General features: G+C 45.3%; 1 protein-coding gene across 4 annotated transcripts in view; it reads right to left on the bottom strand.

Annotated features, from left to right (window-relative positions):
* The window catches only part of PRICKLE2 (prickle planar cell polarity protein 2), a 419325-nt gene that overhangs the window by 133027 nt on the left and 271161 nt on the right, over positions 1 to 15137 (bottom strand). The gene's annotated exons all lie outside the window — the stretch shown is intronic.

The following is a 15137-nucleotide window of genomic DNA, read 5'->3' as shown; positions in this document are numbered from 1 at the left end:
ATATTCACTGCAGCATGATTCACAATAGCCAAGATGTGGAAACAACCAAAGTGTCATCAAAAGATGACTGCATAAATAACATGTGGTCTACCCACACAATAAATAGACTATTACTCAGCCATAAAGAAAAATGAAGTCCTGATGTATGCCTGGACATGGATGAACCTTGAAAACATGACGTTGAGAGAAATAAGTCACAAAAGGATAAACATTTTATGATCCCACGCATATAGAAAATCTAGAAGAGACAAATGCATAAAGCCCGAGTGGTACCCGGGGCTGTGGGAAGGAGGAAATGCTTAAGGGATACTGAATTTCTGTGTTAAAAACAACAACAAACAGTTCTCATCAGGCCGCTCTGATTCATGGCGGCCATACTTGGAAATGGATAGTGGTGATGGTGGCACCAATGACAAATGTAATTAATGTCAACGAATTGTGTGCTTGGAAATGGTTAAAATGGAAAACAGTTTTGTTATACATATTTTAAAACAGGAAAATTAAAAAATTCTTAAAAAATAATCCAGCAAACAAATAAACTTGCCATTTATACACTGTGATGTGTGTTAGGATGGAAATGAACAGGGAGGTGGGAAAGAGAGGGACTGAGGGTAGGTCAGGACAGCTCTCTCCACTGATGTGACATTTCAGTGTGACTAGGAGGTCGAGTCCTGGTGGTACAGTGGTTAAGAGCTTGGCTGCTAACCAAAAGGTCAGCAGTTCGAATCCACCAGCTGCTCCTTGGAAACCCTATGAGGCACGTCTACTCTTTCTCATAGGGTTGCTGTAAGTCGGAATCAACTCAACAGCAACCAGTTTGGTTTGGGGTTTAGGAAGTTGAGTACCCGTTGCCGTTGAGTCGATTCTAACTCATACAGACCCTACGGGACAGAGTAGAACTGCTCCATACGGCTTCCAAGGGGCAGCAGGTAGTTCTGAACTGCCAACTTTTTGGTTCGCAGCCAAGCTCTTTACCCACTGTTCCACTAGGGCTCCAGGAGGCTGAGTATGAAAAAAAGGCAGCTTAGAAAAGCCAGGGTGAGAGTCTTCCCAAGCAGAGGAGACAGTAAGCACAAAGCCCTGTTGGGGGGGAAAGAGTCAGGATGCGTCATTCTCAGGAGGAGGCGGTGGCCTTCCACCCTCATCATTTTCTGCATTGATGACAGTGACCAAACTGGCTGAGCCACTGCCTGTCCCAAAGCCCAAGTACAGGGGTGAAATTCAGGGGATGGTGCCATCCTGGTGGATATAGGGAGGCTCTTCGTCTCCCTGACTCACTTGTCTCTGGAACTCCCATGTCCGTCTGTCTTGATCCCAGCAATCAATCAGCACATCCTGTTATTTGTAGCCTTGCTGGCTTCTTCGCTCCCTCCTCCCAGCCACAATATATTGTGACCTCTTTTTGGCAAACATTCAGTCTGAATGAGGGACCGAGTCATGAACCTTGACACTTGCCATGTCTGGAAGTGAGATTTCTATCTCTGTGGGAAAGAAAAAATGACTTCCTAATAAACACAGAAGCTGAAGGGCGGAGGCTGTGACCAGCCGGCTGGGTATGAGGCTGGTGTTTTGGTGCACCAAAACCATGCTGTCTGGCCCGTCTGGCTCCCTGTCTTCCGCCCGGGCTCCAGTGGCTCTGGCCATCTGCCCTCAGAGCAGCTCCTCTCTCCCAAGGCCGCCCAAGTTGGTACGGAGTAATTCTCGGTGGCAGTTGTTTCTCTTACTATTCCAATTTGTATTTTGATGAAGACATATATACAGTGCCTTATTTTATCTCCTGATTTAGGAACAGTGGAAAAACATTTCCTTTTAAAAATAAACCTGGGTGACTTTTCTCAGAGACACATTATTCTGAAGCTCTTTTACCACACTTTGATGTACAGGCATGATAGCCCATGTATAAGTAATAGGGGCAATGTCTTAGACTGGGGTACCCCAGGATCAGACCCTGGGAAGGTATCTTAGTATGATGACGTTCGGGAGGTGACTCCAGGAAGCCCTAATAGGGAATTAGAGAAAGGAGGTGGGAAAGGGAAGATGGCAATATAGGATGAGGCAATGAGCTGGAGTCACTGAGTGTCAACTAAAAGGTTGATGGTTTAAACCCGTCCAGAGGTGCCTCAAAAGAAAGGCCTGGCAATCTGCTTCTCGAAAGTCGGAAAACCCTATGGAGTCATCACGAGTCAGAATCAACTTAGTGGTAAATTTTTTCTTTTTTTTTTTCTGTTTTTTATGAGCAGGTTATAGCTTTGGGCAGCTGGGCTCAGTCCTAGGAGATGGGATAGAATACTGCTCAGAGCTGTCCCACTTGCGGGCCAGTAGATGGTATTTATCCCCCAATTCCCAACAGTACTAGGAACGAGCCATGTTCCTGGGGCCCTCTGACGTACCCCGTATGTAAGACAAGCAGACTCAGGCAAAAGCCTTCATTTTCTACTGCAGCAGGAACCAAGTATCAGAGTTCAATGGAATGGTGAGTGCCACAGGGTTGGGGTGGAATACTGAAAATGCTTGATGCAGGCAGTGACATTTGCTGAACAATAATTCACTGAACACCTACAATGTACCAGGCATTCTAGTAGGTGTTGTGAGGGATTAAACTGAACAAAACAGTAAGCCAGTCCCTGTCTGACCAGAACACAAAGAACTAGACCACAAACTTCACAGTGAAAAGCACTGTCAGAGGCTGTCAGGTCAACAATCAATAGAAAGCCTACGATGTGCCAGGCTCTGGGCTACAGGGGGTCTGTGGGTAGAGGGAGGCCTCCTTGATGAAGCCGGACCTGAAGCATGCTGAGCAGGAGCTGCTAGAAAAAAGGAGGAAAGTATATTCTCAACAGAGAATAAAAGCACAGGGGTGGGAGAGAATATGGTGTCCCCACACAGTCTAACCTGCTTACAATATGGCGGGTGGTGAATTACACATGGGTGCCACGTGAAGGGGTTGTGATGTTATTGTAAAGGCATTCAGAACCCAGCGAGGAATCTGTCTACCAAATAGAACACAGATAGCTAACACAGCATCCTGATGAGTAGACAGAGTGAGCCCTCAAAGGAGAAGAGCTTGGCCACTGATAGTGTCTCCATAGCAACCCTGCTATCTGCATCACTGCATCCCTACATCCTTAGGAGAGGCCATGGGTATCCAGAGAAGCCCTGATTTCCCTAGTCACCTCTCAGGCCTACCGTTCTGCTAAGAATAACCAAGGCAGGTAGTACAGCTTACTCCATTTGGACGAATTCCACCACTTTGCTTTGTGTACCTGCTAACCGTGATTTTACGACATGTGAGCTTTTGCTTCACTGGATGTTTAGCAGAGAAGTTCCCAGAGCCCTCTTTTCCACATGAATTGCTCAGGAGACCCGTTTCTGGGAAAATGACTACAAACTGGATTCTAACACTTCACACCTCCAAACTTCAAGGGACAGACTGGAAAATGCCACCAAATACCTCTTCCATGCCATCTGTTGAAGTGTTTCTTTAGTCTCTATCTCCTTTGTGGAAGGGGTTGGCTAAACTCATGCACACAAGATCTGAACCATTAAATATTCCCTCAGTATTTAAAGGCAATATAGTGCAGTGGATTAAGGTCTTAGGTTCTAGGGTCCCAGTGACTTTGGTTTGAATCCTGACTCTGCCAATTCACTAAGTTGCAATTATGATTAAATAACAGTAACAACGCTCAGTATAGCCAAACAGTTACCACAGGCCAGTGTGCTAGGCCCTGTGCTAAGTCTAGGGCTATGAAGTAAAACTCGCAAACAAATGTGAGCAGTCAAGGTTTCCACTCTCTAGGAGTCACAATCTGTTGCTGTTGTTGTTAGCTGCATTCCAGTGGCTTCCGATGTGCATTCCAGTTAGGATGAAAACAGATCAAGGGAAATCAGATGGATGGTGAAGAATTCATTCTCTAAGTCTTTATTAAACACCTTTTTTTAATAAGCTTAAAGATGTGCTGGGCTGAGCAAGGTAATTTGATTACTATCCTTACCAAAGGATCATTTATCCTTTACTATACTTTTAGAGTCCCTGGGTGGTACAAAAGTTTTAGTCCTTGGCTACTAACTGAAAGGTTAGAGGCTTGAACTCACCTAGAGGTGCCTCAGAAGAAAGACCTGGAGATCTGCTTCCAAAAGATCACAGCCTTGAAAACCCTGTGGAGTACAGCTCTACTCTGAAAGACATGGGGTCTCCATGGGTCAGAGCCAACTCTATCACAACGGTTTGGTTTGGTTTACTATAATTTTAATATTTCAAGGTCAAGGTCATAAGATGACCTTTTCTTATCAAGCCACAATAAAGCAGGCAGGGTGGATATTAAATTAGTGGCCTCTTAGACTAATCAAGTACTATCGGGTGTAAAAAGCACTTCCAATTGAGGTTATTCTTTAGTCAAAAATCCTTTCAAAGGTTAGTCAGAAGACCCAAAACAAAACCCGTTGCCATCGAATCGATTACGACTTATAGCTACCTTATAGGACAGAGTAGAACTGCCCCCACAGGGTCTCCAAGGAGTGGCTGATGGATTTGAACTGCCAACCTTTTGGTTAGCAACCTGAGCTCTTACCCACTACGCCACCAGGGCTCCTAGTCAGAAAACAGGGGTTATTATTGGCATTTTAGGAACCCATTGCTGTAGAGTCAATTCCAACGCAGAGACCCTATAGGACAGAGCAGAACAGCCCCATAGGATTTCCAAGGCTGTAACCTTTATGGGGGCAGGCTGCCACATCTTTCTCCAGAGGAGTGGCTAGTGGGTTTGAACCACTGACCTTTTAGCAGCTTAACCACCGTGCCGCCAGTGCACCTTTTATTGCCACTTTACAGATGAAGAAAGGGAAGCTCAGAGAAGCAAAGAGCTGCCACTAACAAGTGCTGTGAGCGGGTTTAGACACCCAAAGCTAATCCTCCCTCCCCCAACCAGGGGACAAAGGTCAGTTTGGTGGGCTTCTTGGGTGTGACTTCTCTTCCTGTTTCTTTAAGAAACGTTTTCTGAGTGTGCGCTGAGCTCCAGACCTTTTGTATTTAATCCTCAAACCACATTTTGAGAAAGAAATTACTACGATTCTCATTTTACAGACAGGAAAACTGAGGCTCAAAGGCTTTATGTCACATACCTAAGCTCCCACCACAGGGAACATGAAATGGAAATGCTAATCCAGGACTCCGAAGCCCTTCACCAGACACCTGAATGCCCTTTTCAGGCCCCTTCAGACTGACTGCCCTGGCCCCTTAACCCACATACGACGTGTTGTGCTTCTCTCCCAGTTTACAGAGAGGCCCCCAAATCATTGGCGAGTCATAGGAAACTCTTAAGTGGCTGCTTATTAATAACATTTTCAGTTTATATTAGGCCGCCTTTCATCCAGGGGAACTTGGCCAGCTACATACAGAGACCCACTGAAACCCAGCCATCTCTGGTGTGGACAGGGGCCAGCTGGCAACAGCACCCCTCAGGGGTTTGGCTTGGGGGGATTCTGGCAATGGCCACACCCTTAGAAACTTAACAGGGGCCCTTTAATATCCGTCTTGAAAGCCTCAAGGCAAAAACTTCCCAGAAATCCTTGTTCCTCAGTGAAAGAGGCCAAAGGCTCAAGATGACCCCAATGGACCTGGGAAGCAAGAGCGTCAACAAGTTGGGTGTTTACCAAATACCAACGCTGGGAGTAAAGCCCCTGAATCCAGAGTGACTTAGACACAACAGGCAAAGACATTATTTTCAGAAGAGCTCTGGCTTTAGTCAGGCCCAAGGAAAAAACCAAAATTCTCAGGGTTTCCCACAGCGGGGAAAGGCAAAAAAGGCAAGATGCTGACTTCCCTCCTCTGAGCTTGATCTATGGAGCGGTTTGTGTGGTTTTGTTCTGGCCACAGCCAGTTTCCTTATTCTGCAGCCGTGATAGGAAGGAGAGGGTAAATAGAAAGAAACTAACATTTCCTGGTTTCATGTTTTATTGGAAAGAAGCCCTTTATGAATTGAAATCACATGGCCTACAGGAGTAAAGTTTTGAAAATATTTGAAGATTTGTTCTACCCAGAATCTACAAGGTGATGGCTGAAGGATGTAAGTTCCCTACGTGCCTCCGCCCCCGACGCCTGCTGGATGCAGCAACTCCACACAGCTAACGTGGGAAATACGACGACCGACAGACTAGACTTCGGCATTCCTTCGAACACAGGACTGAGTCTTATCCATTCACTGCTTCTCACCATCTCTGCCTCTACTTCCCGGGTGCCGTCGAGCAGACTCCGAATCATGGTGAGCCCACGTGTCTCAGAGCAGAGCTGTGCTCCGCAGAGCCTTCCAGGCTGTGATCTTTTGGAAACAGATCGCCTGGTCTTTCCTCTGGGTGAGTTTGAACCACCAACCTTCTGGTTAGCAGTTGAGTGCTTAACTGTTTGCACCAGCAGGGACTCCCTATCACCCCTTGCCTGAGTTACTGTAATAGTTTGATTTCCTGCTTCCATTCTTGTCCTTCTAGAATCTATTTTCCACCAGCTGTTAATTTTTTTTTTTTTTAAAAAGAAGATAACGCTCAACTCTCTTGCTTAAAACCCTCTATTGGTTTTCCACTGCAGTAAGAATGAAGCGTAACCTCCTTAACCAGGGCCTACGAGACTCCGCACAATCTGGCCTCTTCCTCTCTTTCCAGCTTCATTTTGTACCATTCCCCATCTTGTCTACTAGGCTTCAGCTAGAGCGATCTTTTTATTTGTCCCTTGAACTTTCCAAGGCTACCCCATCCCTCTCTTGGGATCTCTGCAGTGGTTGTTCCTCCACCTGAAACATCTCCCCAGCTCTTCATGGCTGGCCTGCTTTCCAGTATGCAAGTCAGCACTCAAGGGGCAGCTCCATCAAGGACCCTATTCTCGCCTTCTTCATTCTCCATTCTATTATCCTTTCATTTTTTTCTTAACATTTGTCACTATCAGAATTTATCTCACTTGTTGATGTGTCTGTTACTTGTTTCTCCCATTGTAATGTAAGTTCCACAAGGTCAAGGATCTTGTGTCCAGAATGTACAATAAGCATTCAATAAGTAGCTGTTCAAATGAACCCCTAAGGCCTTGTCCAGAATCTAACTTGGCAGTTCTTTACCACTGGGCCAAGAATTCTTCACCAGCATGCAGACAAATTATGATCAGTTTGCAAATTTCATTTGCAGTAACTGAGGTTACATACTGTTTGCAATGATGCTAAAAATGTAGAGAGTGCTTCGAGTACAGGATGAGTGGTGTATCATCAAGACCACACCGAAGAAACGACTGCCGTTGTCCTGGATGAAATGAAATGATGTGGAAAAGTAAGTTTAGGGCAGGGGTGTAAGCATTACTGCTGAGAATAAACAACTGTGTCGTAAGTGTAGTGTAATTTAATTCTGTTAAGTGTGTTACAAAATGCCCAATATTTGAAAGAATGCTTTGAGTATAGAAAGGCTAAAACCCACTGGCTTAGCCCAATGTAAATGTTCAAAATAATTGTTGAATTGTTAAATGAACAGTAACAAGTGTATCATCTTGCTACTGAGATGTAGAACAAGCAACAACTCCTATGGCCTTGACAACTGTGAGCAAAGCCCTCAGTTTACTCATCTATAAAATGGAAGAGTAACAAGATAGCTCTATACTTCCAGCTACTCAGCATTAAAGTTAGGTTGTGGGTCATCAGGGAAAAAGTGTCTTATTTCCACAGGGTAGTGGAATTTTTTCCCCAGACCCACATCAACCTATGGAGGTTTTCCTGAATGGATTTAGAATAATCCACCAGGAGTTCTTAACCTTTTGGGTGACTCGGATGCTTTAAGAATCTGATGAAAGCTAGGATCTTCTCCCTAAAAAATGAGCACATATACATTGATGGAAAATTTTGCATTTAACTTCAGGAAGTTCATCAATCCTCTCTGGTCCTCTAGTGTTCACGGACCCCAAATACATGGTTTAGAGAATGGTCGAGTGTAAACATTTTTCTCTGATATTTTAAACTCCCCAGTGGGCCAAAGACAATGCTAAGTATCTCGCAGACGCCCAACTGATATTTCTCCCTCTGCAATGTTCTTTTAAAGATTCAGAACCACACATCCATATCACAGTTAACCCTTTAGGAGGCTGGAGTGTAGCAATTCAATGGTTCAGGATTTGAAGCAATTTTTAACCATTTAAGGCCCAGCATATTACTGTCAGGGAGCTGGTTAGGCAGGCAAATTGATGAAGTGAAAGGAAAGCAGGCTCAAGCTTGCTTGGTCAGATCAAGCCCAGCGATTACGCTGCTCTCCTCTGATTCGCCTTTCAGAAGCCATCTTAGCAAGAACCCAGGCTCTATTGTTGAGGGGAAGACGTGATTCTTCACTCTGCTTGGGGCACCCTGCTTCCTAATGAGGCAGGTGTTTCAGAGCCGCCCAGCCTGCATGGGAAGTAAGGACGAGTCAAGCTTCTAGTCTTGACAGATTTCTAGGCAGCTCCTGAGATGATGAGCTCAAATGCGGGTAACAGACTCAGGCAGTAATTTAAAGGAAGTCCTGAATCTTGATAGATAAGCGGTCGTGGGAGGGCTTTAGCCGAGGGCTAGGCAGTTACCGAACCGAAGCAGCCACGCCACAGGCGCCATCGCCAACGAAAGGATGGACTGTCCAGAGGATGCCCGCAGACAACAGTCCACTGGAAAAACAGACTGCAAAGTAGGGCTTCTCTGGGAGTGCACAGCAGGAGAGCTGGATGAAGAGCCTACATCACTGGTCATGACAGGTGACAGGAAGCTAAAGAATGGCCACCATATTAATCAGAACAACAGAATTCATATCCCAGAGAAAGAAAAAAAAAAAAAAAGCAATTAAAACATTAATTAATCAAAAATCCACCTAAATAAAACTTGCACTAAGCCTGTAGGTTATCTACTTTTGGGGGGAAGAACAAAATGCACAATAAGTAGGAAACAGAGTTTCTTTTTGAGCACACCTAGGCAACTGGCAGGTGTTCAATACTTATTTACTAAATTGCAAAGAGAATCAACTTCCGGAGAGTATCTAAGCGTAACCAGTAGCCAGCTGCCATTGAGTCAACACTGACTCATGATGACCTCATGTGTGTCAGAAGAGAACTGCACCCCACAGGGCTTTCAATAGCTGATTTTTTGGAAGTAGATTGCCTGGCCTTTCTTCCAAGGTACCTCTGGGTGAATTTGAACCTCCAAGCTCCAAGCAGTAACTGTTTGCACCACCCAGGGACTTCATTCAAAGGTAAAGTTGGTTAAATTTCCTGGGCCAACTACAACTGATTGGTACAGGCCACCTGGAGTGCTGTGTTGAAAAGGATTCTGAAGTTGTATCTGGGGTTGACAGAAAAGAGTGTGCTGATTATTAATGAGTTCTGCAATGGACAAGTGATACTGGGGAGTGGTGATGCAGTGCCAGGTATTTGCCATACTGACCCTATGGTCAGGATGTTTCTAAGAACAGAGCCAACCACAGGTACACATTTGACTGAAGATAATTCTCCCCATTGAGGAATATTTCCTCACATTCAATAGATGCTTTGGGAGATAACAAGGAAGAGCGAGGGATGAACACAGACGTGGGTTTATCCCGCAGATCACAGCCTGTTGTCCAGTGAGTTGACAGAGCTCAGACTCAGATGACTCTCACAATAAACCTCTTACGATTTCCATTCACAAAACCGGTATGCTGAGAATTCACATTTAGGATAGTAGTTTACATGGCTGTCGTATTCAGAGTTACAAGAGACACTCAGTTGACCTAATTCTGCTCTTTATATATGAAGGCAGAAAAGTGATCTGAGATATTAAACCCAAATTTGCAAAACAAATAAATAAATAAGATTGAAAATGAACTGAGATTTAATTCTAGGTAATTCTAGAAACCAGAACCTTCCATTCCTCTGAATATTCCTCTTAGCTAACATTTTTGTTTGTTTTTGTACCAGAACTATCCAAGACAACAGAGTAAACACCCATGCTTGTCAAAACTTCACAAAGCATTTGACTTTATAGAACTTGGAAACATATAATTTACTTAAAAATGATACAATCTGGGAAATATCTACCTTTTATAATCTCAGGTCCTCTAAATATTTATGAGTGTACATATCACACTCATAAATGCATTCATTTATGTATACGGTATATTTGTGTAACACACACATGTACAAATAAGTTCCAAGATCTTTCATGTTTATTAACTCTACAAGTTGCTCTGTATAAGGCTTCAGAGTCAGAGGGTGTGAATTCAAATCCCAGAGTAGTCAATTACTCGCTATGTGACCTTGGACAAGTTATTTAACTTCCCTATGCTTAGTTTCTTTATCTGCAGAATACAGATGATAACAAGGAGCCCTGGTGGAGCAATGGTTAAAGTGCTTGGCTGCTAACCAGAGGCTGGCTGTTTGAACCCACCAGCAGCTCCTATGGAGAAGAGACCTGCTGATCTACTCCCATAAAGATTATAGCCCAGGAAACACTACGGGACAGTTCTACTCTGTTATACTGGGTTGCTCTATGCTGAAATCGACTCGATGACACACAACAACAACAGATGATAACAGTCGTACCTCGTAAGAGTATCGTGAGGATGAAATAAGACAGGACATATAAAATGGTGACCAGAGTGCCTGGCACATGGTAAGCAGTCATTAAATGTTAGCTATTAATCCTTTCTGTTGCTCTACAGATGCAGAAGCTGAATCACAGTAAAGCTAAGTGATTTCTCTGAGGTTTACTCAAATAAGGAATGGCATAATTGGGACTAGGACCTGGGCTTTCTGAAATTAGTCAATTTTTCTTTCCTCTGGAGCACTCTACACCTATCATAAAGGTGGCTTGGAAGACACAGCATCACCATCCCCAGGGACCTTGTCAGAAATGCAGAACCTGCATTTCAGCAACTCCCAGGTGCGTGCGCACTGGACTGGAGAAGCCTCGGTCTCCTGAACTCTGCAGGACACCTGCATACTTAACACAGCCCTGGAGAGCTTCTGAGAGTGAAGAGGCAACCCCTCCCTGCTGAGAGGTACAGCTGAGAGGTGCAATGACTCTCTCTTCACTAGTGTGAAATATTGGAAGGTCAGTTCTTCCAGGATGCTCGAGTCATTCTATGGAGAGCACTGACCACTTCTCATATTCCGGCAAACACAGAGCAGCCAGGTCCTGATGTAAAACTTGACCTTTTAGTTCCCTGTCCAAGAGCAGCCAACAGTGCAAATCACACCCCTTCACTGCCAAGGCTGTGTGCATTTCTGAAAGTTCACACTCACCCAGGTCAGCGCTGGAGGAGAATTTCAGATCATTTGACAGAGGACCCTCATTTTAGAGATGAAAGAAATGAGGCTGAGGAAGGGGAGGACCCTGCTCAAGAACACACACATTCTGCTCAGAACCTTATGCGCACGCAGTTGGGGATGGGGAGCCGAGCCAACCAGCACGGCCCCTCTCTCCAGACTCCACCTGGTTTGCCCACGGCCACAAGTTTACCCCAGCAGCATTTCACACGCTCCCTCTCGTCCAACAAAGGGCTTCTGCACTGCCTTGAAGCCTTCACTCTTAATCTCAGTGTCTTACTGACTCTCAAACCAACCTCACATTTCCACTCTCAAAGCAACGTCCAAAGCCTTGTGTTAATAAGACCCTGTGTTCTGTCTTTATGCGTGACACATTCACTTGGATGTTACCAATTTTACCAAAAGATCAACCAAAAGAATCTTAATTCAACTGTGAAACATTTAGGTGTTTCTCTAATGGACCCATAGAGAAGATATAGAAGGAAAAGGGAAAAAAATCTACAGAGGACATTACTGTAAAAAGTAGAAGAAAGCCTGGAAAATGGTGGCCATAATTCAGGCTTTAGAGTATGATTGTCCCGCATCTGAATCTCAGCTTCACCCTTCACTGCATGAGTAACACTGGGCAAGTTACTCAACCTCTAGGAACTTGGGTTTCTCAATTATTAGACAGAGATAAAAACACCCAGCTGCACGGTTTTTACAAGCATTAATAAGTCAGCTATGCAGAGCATCTTCCATGTCAGCTGGAACACATAGGTGCTCCATATATGGTACTTATTTTTTCTATGCACACATTCAATTCAAAGACTAACACACAAACTATATAGACGCATGGACACCCAAAACATACATTTACATATACACTAACAGCTACCCCAAAACAATATTTGACCCTGTGACCATAGAAAGCAGAGCTGTTTCTCAGTTGAGTCCTGGATTTTCCATGAACCAGCATCTCTGAGGACTCACAACCGACAGAAGGGTGCCAAGAAAAGAGATGGAAATGGCATCCTGCCCAGATGAAATAAAATGCTAAGAATTCCTGTCCCAGTCACTCTTAACCCTGGTTGGGGCTAGATAGTATTTGTAAGATTTCATTTTAAAGCCTCCCAACCCTCCCCCCACCTCCTAAAAAAAAAAACAAAAAACAATCCATTGTCATAGAGTTAATTCCAAGTCGAGGTGACCCCAGGTGTTACAGAGTAGAGCTGAGCTCCATGGGGTTTTCTTGGCTACAATCTTTACAGAAGCGGACAGCTGGGCCTTTCTTCTGTGGAGCTGCCGGGTGGTTTCGAACCACCACCCTTTCAGTTAGTAGGCAAGGACAAACCATTTGCGCCACCCAGGGACCTTAAGGAGGGATGAAGGTATGAGGCTAAAGGCACACCCACTGAGAGAGCAATGGAGACAACTCGAATCGGCCACTCATCATTGAAGACAGGCAGGATGCTGGGCTGTTGAGGGTGCCCGCCTAGAGTCCATCTCTACTCCACACCCCCAGGGAAAAATGGTACCTGTGACCCCGTCAGAGCCCCAGAATAGTTTTACGTACAGAGCTCCAATGCTAGGACCAGGGAGAAGGCAGGTAGCAGGAACTGCCATTATGGCTTCCTCCTTCAGCTCTACGCCGTGAGTGAGCATGACTCTGGTAACACTGCTAAACAGGGCTGCACCTGAATTCCTTGTAGGGTCCACCTCCTACCACGGATGTCTCCGCAGTCTGTGCCTTCTAGAGCGCTATGTCTCATCTTTGTGTAAACGCTGACATTCGCGTCTTTGGTTCGCCCAACTTGAGGTTCACAGGCATTATAGCCTTGGAGGTTTATCCCGAACACCACAAAAGGAAGGCAGGTTCACGGAGTACTTGAAAATGTACTCCTTCTCATTAATACACATTTTCCCCCCTCTGGAGGAAATATGCGCCATCTTAAGCCCTTACCAGGGTTTTAGGATTTTAAATGGCTGCATTTTGAGATCTGTAGCAAAAAGGGGGAGAAAAGCTTTTAGCTAAAGGTGAAGAAGGGCTCCTGTTCCTGAGGTGCAACCTCACCCAAAGGGAGCCTTCAGCCTTGTGTTTTCATGGAGATCTCTCTGATATTCTCCCAGCTGCTTCCCCATTCTATCCTCCCTCCCCTCCCCTCTTCCTAACTCCCACATCCAAACACACACACACACACACACACACACACACACACACACTCCAGCCTTGCTTCATTCTCTCTCTGCCTTGTCCCCAGGGAAATAATGGAATAAGCAAGCCTCTGGTTTTCAGTCTCCAAACAAAGAATTGCTCAAACGTCAGGCCAAAGTAAAACAGAAAAGCAAGTCTCCAAACTCAACTGGCCAGGTTCCAGGTTCCCAGTGGAGATTTTGGAGACTTACGTTGGTGGAGATTGAGAGTGACCTTATTCAACATTTTCTGCCTTGCTTTATTCAAGCGCGCGCACGCACGCGCACACACACACACACACACACAAAGTATAAAAACCAAGACCTTTCATTAAAAGTCTCTACAGGTTGGGACAAGAGCACAGTGGAAAGTGTCAGTCAAGAGCACAGACTAGGAAAACAACTTTGCCAACGCCTAGTTCCCCAGCTGCTTACTTTGCAATAGCTCGTGCTCTCCACCAGCCATCTGACTGTGAGCACCACAGCCGTGGAGGGCGTGAAGAGGGAAGGGTTCAGTGGGTCTTCAAGCATACACACACACAAAGCTCACATCCCACCCAGAATTCCCCTCTGAGGGGCAGTGCATTTTAAGTCTTCTATGTTTGAAAACAACAGAGAAGGGAAAGGCTATGGCTTGAAGGCTTCTGAACAAGGCGGTTTATGGTGCTACAAGACCAGCAGCCCAGTAGAGTCTGAGCTTCTCAGACTTAGGGCATTTAGAATCAAAGTGGAATGGGAGAAGCACTAGACTTAGTACTAGAAATTGCCACCGGCTGTGGGATTTGGGGTACATTCCTTTATCTCTCTGACCTTCAGTTTCCCCTGTCAAATGAGCATTAATAACGCCTGCCTCCTGTCGTTCACGAGCGGGGAATTAAATGGGATCAGCACCAAGAGGAAATAAAGTCCAACACCCAGAACAGTCAGGCAGTTCTCCCGTGTTCACGCAGGCAGTTAGGAGACAGTGGAAATGGGCTATAATCAAGGTGCAAATATCACTCTTCATGCAAAACACAGCTCGTTGGCAAAGATCATTGGCAACCGGCACTCACCAACTCCCAGTTCTGCGTTTCCTAACCGTAAAAGAAGTCTACGCAGACGTCTCTCACTCCTCTCATTCACCTTTAATTTGTCTTCCAGACCCATGTGCCTGAGTTCCATTTCACGTAAATTAAAAAGAATGATGTTGAAGGAAAAGGAGAAACAGCTGTCCAGCTGTGGACTGAAGTATGCTCACTGGCACGAAGGAGGAAGATCCAAGTCTGGCAAAGATGTATCCTATCAGCGGACACAAAGCTAAGGCAGGAAGGTCTGGGTCACAGCAGGCAGCAGGGGAGGCCTATTCTTCTCCCTCAGCAGCCTATCCAGGAGTGAAGCAGCCCACATGGTAGCATGAGTGGAGTCTTGAATCTTCTGAGGGGCCAGCCGGCAGGTGGATGATATGCTCAAAGGTATCCCCGGATGGAGAGGAAAACGCTAAGTGTCTGCACTGAAAAGACAGAAAGGGACTGGCTCTTACATGCAAAGCGGGAGCATAAGAGAACTACAGAAACACACAGATTCCCATTTGGATCCACAGCTTTCAACACGTGACTCGTTAGCTGCCTAGACAGGAGGCCTCCTCTGAGGGCTCCCGGGCTCCAGCTAGCACTAAACGATTTTAATTATACCATCCGGTCAT

The sequence above is a fragment of the Loxodonta africana genome, chromosome 22, assembly GCF_030014295.1.
Source record: "Loxodonta africana isolate mLoxAfr1 chromosome 22, mLoxAfr1.hap2, whole genome shotgun sequence".
Lineage (NCBI taxonomy): Eukaryota > Metazoa > Chordata > Mammalia > Proboscidea > Elephantidae > Loxodonta > Loxodonta africana.
The sequence above is the reverse complement of the archived record's forward strand: the minus strand, read 5'-3'. Positions and strand labels throughout refer to the sequence as shown.